The 8721-nt window shown below is 38.4% G+C and overlaps 1 long non-coding RNA gene across 1 annotated transcript; it reads left to right on the forward strand.

The window, feature by feature from the left end:
• The first annotated feature begins 224 nt into the window (after nucleotides 1-224).
• On the forward strand, nucleotides 225-832 carry LOC141440497 (uncharacterized). Its single transcript, XR_012452713.1, has 2 exons — nucleotides 225-530; nucleotides 798-832. It is a non-coding gene; the product is annotated as an uncharacterized lncRNA (long non-coding RNA).
• The last annotated feature ends 7889 nt before the right edge of the window (nucleotides 833-8721 follow it).

The following is an 8721-nucleotide window of genomic DNA, read 5'->3' on the forward strand; positions in this document are numbered from 1 at the left end:
AGAATTGGCACACTATTTCCGTTCGACTGTAGTCTCAAAAAATCGGCAATTCTAAATTGTTTTCGCAAATAATAAACTCAACTATTAGTATTCTACGGATATTCTAAAATTACAAAAAAACATCACGAAAATTCGACAGTCTGATTCTCTTAACTCTCATCTGACGGGACTCTTTATGATGAGTCTGAACGTGAGCAGCCGCCTGCCGCTTCGCCAACCTTGCCCTTCAACCTGACCCAACAGAGTCGCATCCGCTCCACCTACATCGATCTCGCTCGCTTCACTCGCTCGATCCGCAGCAGTGAAGATATTATTTTGGCGGAGCAGGTTTAGGTTTTTGATCAAATGACTTTTTTTCTTGGCCGGTTTATTAAGAATTATCTCCTAAATGTATGGAAAAAAGATAAACTTAAAATTATAAATGAGTTTTATTTTGTTCCTTCGTTTGTCTTTCCTTTTACTGTTTTTGCTCACTAAATATATTTAACTTTTCAGATTCATAATGGACTTCAAATTATTTTCTGAGACAAGTACGTAATACATAACAAAGTACAAAGCTAATAGTATTAGCGATTTTGTATTAAAATTCACCAATACTCTTAGCTTGTACTTTACCTATTATGCAATTGGGCCGGTAGTCTCATGGATAGGAGCCGAAGATTCAACAGTTACTTACACCTCTTGCTACATAAGTACTAAATACCTTTACAGATTGATTAAACCACCGTTCTTATTTCAAAAATGACAATCATCGAAAACAGTACCATATTGTCAAATAATATATACGTCTCTTTCAGTTTGGGCGTGACGTCAGTGAGGTGTCAATTGTTCGTTACCTATATGATTTGATTATTTATGACTTTCAATATTTTTTGATTTTACAAGATCTTGCGGATTAAATTGAGGAATATATAGGTTGTCACAAAAATATAAGTATACCACTAAAGACAACATGTAGTATCGAATCGTGAATATAATTATTTTTTTTTTTTTAAGAAATCTATTGTTATAAGTAAAATAAAGATACAACTTTTACCATGAATAGACTTACGACTGATTACGATGAAGCATACCTAGACACTTGGTAAAACTATAATCTATAAAATGTCTGCACTATGAAGATATTATACACCGTGTTATTTTTGATTGTTAACTTTGAGGGGGCACTGTAGTCAAACGAAGTTAATTTCTCCAAGACACTAGTAGCCTAACTCTTACTGTGTAAAAGATAGTTAAAAATTAAGTTAATTAATTATTAGCTGTAAAACCCAGGATTTTGACGATCGAGCGACGGCATCCACACTGCGGCAGACAATAGACATTATTTTTCAAAGACTTAATTTCTTTAGGCCCTAAAGTTTAGGGGATTGCAGTTTTTCTCACTCACTTCTCAATCTTAATTAGGTATATGATATAGGAATTATAAATGACAAAAGTAGAACAGCCATCTCAACTACTTTGTTTTTTTTTTTTACTGCTGCTAAGAACTACGCTAAGTATACAAGATCTATTTTGGATGCTGCCTCTACTTTATGTGAGGTAGGTAAGGGTAATTGTGAGGGTTGTAAAATAGTCTCCCTATTATTAAAAATGTTATAATTATCTTTGTTTTATTCTTTCATGCTCAAAATATCGTTTACGTGATTTGCATACTTCTATTTCGTGATATATTCGCACTGACGCCACAACACATAGCGGAGCTGTCTAAACATTTAAAAAATATCGGAACACGCATTTACGTAATGCACAATAAATATATAATCATGTTCAGATATTTTTCAGCACCTAGACAGCTTCACGCTTATGGTGGTGACTGTACAGTAAGTACTACATAATATATTTTTGTACCTATAGGTGAACTGAAATATTTACTTTGCTCATCCGCGACCTTTATAATAATATCTTTATATCTTTTACTATTTCTAACATCTATGGTGAACGTTTGTGTTGCTCTAAAGATGAGATCTGGTCGAATTCGAAACGCATCAGTGTAGTGTGGTGGTGGTGATAGATGTGTTTGTATGATTTGTGCGTATTCCGACAGTGTGCAGGTGGAGGAACTGTATGAACACACATTTCATGCATAAACGTAGCTATTATAAAGTCACGGGTGAGCGAAGCAATTGATTCAGTTCATTGATATTATGAACCTCCGCAAAGTATAGGATTGCCGTTGGGGCCGAAAAGTACTCGAGTGGAGACCGCGGATCGGCAAGCGCAGCGTAGGACGTCCACCAACGAGATGGACGGATGATTTGGTAAAAGCCGTGGGTCCACGGTGGGGGCCGCTGCCAACCGAAGCAACTGGAGGTTATGATTGGAGCCCTCTGTCCAACAGTGATCGTCCTACTGCTGAGATGATCATGATGATGATGATGATTGTCATAACGTCTTCTCACTAAATTGACCACTTCTCACTGTGACCAGAGACCAATTCGAACAATGAACCACTTTCTAAATTGTCAATTTCTTATAATGACAGTGTACCAAGTTTACAATTTCTTTAGACCAATGTCATGTCATTGATCGGTTGACATTGGTTACATACTCTGAGAATATAAATCCTATTTCAGGTTCATCTCTATCTGTTCATAATTTTATTCCGCATATTGCTAAATTTTACATTTCAGAATACTTTTGCGTTATACTGATAGGCTGCATGACCTATTGCTTCTTAGACCACCTGTGTTTTAGTTTTTTTAGACTAAATGATACTATTCCATACATCTGGTTTTCAGTAGGAAAATCAGTACATATAGGTATTCATGCTCCTACTAGTAGGAGAATTAGTATAATATTGTGTTCGTGCTCCTACCAGTAGGAGACTGTAGTAGGAGCACGACTTTGCATCTGTTTCGAGCAATCCAAGCTATACCAGATAGAGGGCGCTCGTGCCTAAAATACCATGCGCCACATTACAAATCGAAGATTACACAAGAAAGTGTTTTTTTTTTGTGGAATGTCTTATTTTGGGCATCTGGTATAGTGGGAATTTTAATGAATAAGTAATGTAGTATTTTGAAAAATGTGATATTTTAGGCACGAGCGAGGGAAAATCGCTGCGTGGCTATAGCTACCGTCCTGCACAAAGGGAAAAATCCCTCCCGACCCGTGGTCCAACTGCTATCTGGTTGCACCACGGGAACCTAAACTTACCCAGGATGGTTCAATTCTCAGACTACTTTTTTTCTGCAACTTATTGCTGCGACCCGTGGTACAACTGAAGGGCTATTGTCCAACGGGCATATGAACAATTGCTATGTTGAACCATTTGCACCATGGGGATGTAAAATTACCTTGGGTCATGTGTATCAGAATAGGTACTATCATTACTGCATTTTTATAAAATTAAAAGTCTCATGAAACCCAACAACTATGTAGTTTATTCTGAATACAGTGAAACCAACAGTCCGAACCCCGATTCCACAGAGTTCAAGTGGTAGTTCAACTAGTTAAACTAATTGGACCCACCCAGTAGGACCATGGATAAACATACTTTCCAGAATTGGACTACTGATTTTGCTTCTCCGTGGTGCAACCGGTTGACGATGAGTAAACTTGCTTCCCCGTGGTGCAACCAGTTGGACATAGTAGTTGGACCACGGGTCGGGAGGAAAAAAAAGTTCATAAGATTAGTTCCTAAACCGCAATCGGTTCGCATCAAGAAGGAATTTTGCTCATACGCGTGTAGGGTGAGCACTGAAAGACTCCGGTCGTCGTCAAGCAGCTAATCATCAATTGAGTAAATAGGTAAGTATCTCTTGTAAGTATAAATATATTCAGATGTAATCTCGGTATTTCTTGCAATTTGTGGGAATTCTTGAACGAATTTCTACCACTTGGTTGAAATACTGGGCATACCGTTCAAAACGAGATCCGATTTGCTTTGGAGTCAGAATGTTCTTTATTTATCGTAGAAACATGTAGATGCCTACATGTAGCCTGTATTCTCATTATTCATACTAAATACAAATAAATATATAGGAAGTAAAGTTCTGAATTTACCGTCGAAAACTCCAAAACAAATTCCTTCGGATCTAACAAAAAATGTACTTGGAATGATTCAAGCGTAATCTAATCGCTAATATAACGCAAGCGTAATACTTGCAACATTTTTATAGTATTAACTTGCATCCAGCAGCAACACGCTTGAACGCATTCAGGTCTTCCTCGAGCAGCTAGCACAATAAAGCTCTACACCTGGAAATTCACAACTATATCTAAGAATTTTTATTATCTGGCACACCCACGACACAAAACGACAATTGAAAACATGGAGACTGTACTAGCTCCCCAGAGGTCCTCGCTTACTACCGTACGATGCCCACCAGCACCGTCGTAAAGCGTTAGGTCTGCCCTTTTAAGGACACAGCAGTACCTGTCTTGAAAAATTACACGGAAATTCTAAAGCTTATAAGGAAAAGACCCTCTAGATATATATAAACAACCAGACCACGATAATGATGATGGTGATGATGATGATAGTATTATCCACGTATAAATAAAGATTCAAAATATGAAACGTCGTTTCCAGCAGGATTCTACATACCGATAGCTTCAACGAGGCTGTTTCCTTTCCAGCCTACTATGTACCACTACACATGAACTGTTTTACGCATCAGGGTAGTTGACACACTTATACAGCATTACGGCCTTCCGTTCTTCAGCTTTCCAAAATGACCATTTCTGTACCTCGGTATACATACAATACAAAGAATTATCGCAACCTTCAACTCAAAAGATAACTGCAATCAAGACTGGTAGGTAGAATAAAACACGGAAAGATTTCGTCTCCAATATTCGAAGAAATAGGAGTAACACTCGCATGTAATGCATGATTATCAAAGTATGTATGTCACAAGAGCATCATATGTGGTTACCAACTTGAGCACAATATCATACTCGACAATCTCCAAGTCCAAAGCCAAAAATCACATAAGATTAGATTCCTGGGACTCTAACACGATTCATCTAATTCTATATCGTCGCATATGAAACACTCATATTATCTAGATATTTGAACATTTTAAGGGCAAAAGTACAGTTGATACAAATATTCGTGACCCGAAAAAAAATATATGAATATTTTGTAGTAGCTTACGCCGAAAGCCTTCCGAAAGCCTAGAAAAGTGATGCAATAATTTTCACTAGTTGGCGCTGTCTATTTGCATGTGTGCGTGAGCTCCTAGTGTCCGTATAAGGCTGTACCTGACACCTAAATTTGAGCCCTGAAATCTCAGAATTGGCACACTATTTCCGTTCGACTGTAGTCTCAAAAAATCGGCAATTCTAAATTGTTTTCGCAAATAATAAACTCAACTATTAGTATTCTACGGATATTCTAAAAATTACAAAAAAACATCACGAAAATTCGACAGTCTGATTTTTAACGCCATCTGACGAGACTTTTACCATGAGCTAACGTGAGCAGCCGCCTTAATCAAGAATAGCTGCAGTATAAACTTATAATGAAATGGCACATCTTTATAACAATAAAATAATAAAAACAGTGACTACTTTGAGTTAAGTCTTAATATTTTTAATATTATTATGAGCAAGAACGTCACAACTCGTAATACTTACACAGTAATACAAGAATGTATGACAAATAACGACCTATTTGTCTTTAGGTCATGTGATAAAGTAAATTTTATCATGAATAATGTCGTATCAGATTTTGTGCACAAAATATAACATAAATTTCTCTTTAATAACGACCCATCATGTATTGCGCACAAAATTTTACATCAAAATTATTGTCAACAAGGTCTGAACACAAGTTCCGACGTCGGAAAAGATCTAGATTTTGTTTTTAATTGCACATAAACGTTTGCGATACTTTCAATTATTCTCATTAATTACCTTTTATCATAATACAACACCTATTTAAGCATATAAAATCACATTATTATCACGAGATTTATAATATTTACCGTATTAAAGACTTTTTTAGTGTATTTAAGAATAAAAAATTGAGTACTTCAAAAACACAACATAATTTGGCCCTCAAATGTATGCAGAATCGGTAATTTTGTAAGAAGGGTGGGCCAAATTTTGCGCCGCTGAGTATAATGATAAAACTTGTTACTAATCAAAATAAAATTCTCCAGATAAGAACAAAATCATCTTCTAGGACATGGAATACTTTTCATCCCGGTCAAGAGTTCCTGTGGGATAAAATTGACTAAAACATCATTATCATCCGTAGGACGTAGGACGTCCACTGTTGGACATAGGCCTCCCCCATAGGCTTCCAGTTGCTTCTGTTGGAAGCGGCCTGCATCCACCGTGAACCCGCAGCTTTAACCAGGTCATCCGTCCATCTCGTTGGTGGGCGTTTGTCGATTCGCAGTCTCCATTCGAGAACTTTTCAGTCCCAACGACCATCTGTTCTCCGTGCTATATGGCCTGCCTATTGCCACTTCAACGAGCTGATTCGCTTGGCTATGTCGTTGCTATGTGACCTCATTTCTGATTCGATCCCGTAAAGAAACTCCGAGCATAGCTCTCTCCATAGCTCGCTGAGCAACTTTGAGCGATTTATAAGGCCAATAGTGAAGCACCACGTCTCGGATCCATATGTCATCACTGGCAAAACATACTGGACTTTCGTCTTAAGGCTCTTTGGGATTTTGGACGAAAAGACGTTGCGGAGTTTCCCAAACGCTGCCCATCCGAGTTGGATTCGACGATTGACCTCCTCCTCCAAGTTGGACCTACCTAATTGAACGGTATGTACTAGGTATACATACGCGTCAACAACTTCAAGAACCGAACTCTCAACCATAAAAGGGGCAGTCACCACACGGACATTCGACATAAGCTTCATCTTGTCCATGTTCATTTTGAGGCCTACCCATTGGGAGACTCGATTGAAGCCTTCAAGCATCGTGCCATCGACTTTGCTGTGACCACAATACCGTCGGCAAATCGAAGGTGCGTAATGTATTCGCCGTTGACATTGATGCCTAGTCCTTTCCATTCCGGAAGCTTGAAGGTGTTTTTCAAAGTGGCAGTAAACAGTTTTTGAGATATGACATCTCCCTGTCTTACGCCTTTTTTCAAGGGAATCGCCTTGGAACTCTGTTCCTGTACTCTGACCTCGGACTTAGACTCGGACATAGTAGCGTTTCTATACAAATACATCAACACTTCGATATACAGATAGTCATATGGCATCGCTGGAGAGTCTCAAGCACTGCCTATGTTTCGACCGAATCAAAGGCTTTCTCGTAGTCCACAAACGCTAGACATAGCGGCAAGTTAGACTCTTCGGTCTCCTGTATGACCTGCTGCAGCATGTATGTGGTCTACGGTACTATGGCCTTTTTGGAACCCAGCTTGTTCGGGTGTTGGAAGTCATCGAGCCTGTGTTCGAGACGATTTACAATGACCATGGAAAACAGCTTATAAACATGGCTCAACAGCGAGATGGTCCTGTAGTTCTTCAATAAGGTGTTATCACCCTTCTAGAAGAACAACTTAACACCACCACGCTCTTGTTCCGTGCTTCTGGCGTTGTACCTTCGAGCAAGACTGAATTAAAGATCCTCTGAAGGATTTTAAGGAACGGTGATCCGCCCGCCTTCAGAAGCTCTGACGGCGTGATTCCGTCCTCACCCGGCGCCTTATTGTTCTTAAGCTGTTTCAAGGCCATCCTTATCACATACAGGCTGATATCCGGGATATTATTCTTATTAATAAATCCGAGAAGACCTTTCTTCTTTTGCTCTGCCACTGCAAGTTTTTGTTGCTAATCATCTCTGAAACCAACCAACAATATTTTAGTTTAACGTGATAGCGTGATAAACTAGTCAATTAAATATAATGCTACTAGCTGTTGCCCGCGACTTTGCTCGCGTAGAAACCCTTTATCTCGGAAAATTCGTATTTTCCGGGAAAATAAGTATATATCTTAGGCCTCAAGTTATCTCTGTGCCAAATTTCATCGGGATCGGTTTAGTGGTTTGGGCGTGAAAATGTAACAGACAGACACATAGATAGCGTTACTTTCGCATCTGTATTATTAGTAAAGACTATAACATAGCGTAGTGCCAATTCACGCTTGAATAAATAATTTGTTTCGTAAATAGTGGCTATATTTGCTTTAAATAAACTAGTTATGAGTATGGTCTATGGTGCATAGTGTCCCAATTAGCTATTATATCATTTAAGTATGGCTTACTTTATTCGATAGACAGGCATATTTTGCAATGTTAACAATAAAAATCGTTTTCCGTTTCGTAAATATAGGCTAAATTCTACATATGACATAAGTAGTATACTTACTTTTTCATGAAGAATGTTGCACTTCGTAATGTAACACTATTGCAAAAAAAAAGGCACAAATAATTAGCTTCCCTTTTCGTAAAGATGGCTATTTTGCGATGTAGCATTATTGCATAAACAATAAGCAACGATCCCGCGGGTTATTTCGCGATGTGCCGTTGTTCACCAGAGAATCGTAGTGAAGTTGTCAAAAACCGCGGCGCAACTGGCATGCGGCCGCTCTTACCGATAAAATAGCGTCGAGTTCCAACCAATCACATAACGGCACATTGCTGCCACGGGGTCATTTTTGAAGTAGCGACTTGGGTGTCTTATTCACGACAAAGTTTAGCTTATTCTCCACGCAGTTTTATAGTTAGTACGAAAATGTAGTATTTTGCAATAGTGACTTATTTTAGATAAGCAGCGATATAAGTGGTATTGGAATGTCAA

This window comes from Choristoneura fumiferana, chromosome 22 (assembly GCF_025370935.1).
Source record: "Choristoneura fumiferana chromosome 22, NRCan_CFum_1, whole genome shotgun sequence".
Taxonomy (NCBI): Eukaryota; Metazoa; Arthropoda; class Insecta; order Lepidoptera; family Tortricidae; genus Choristoneura; species Choristoneura fumiferana.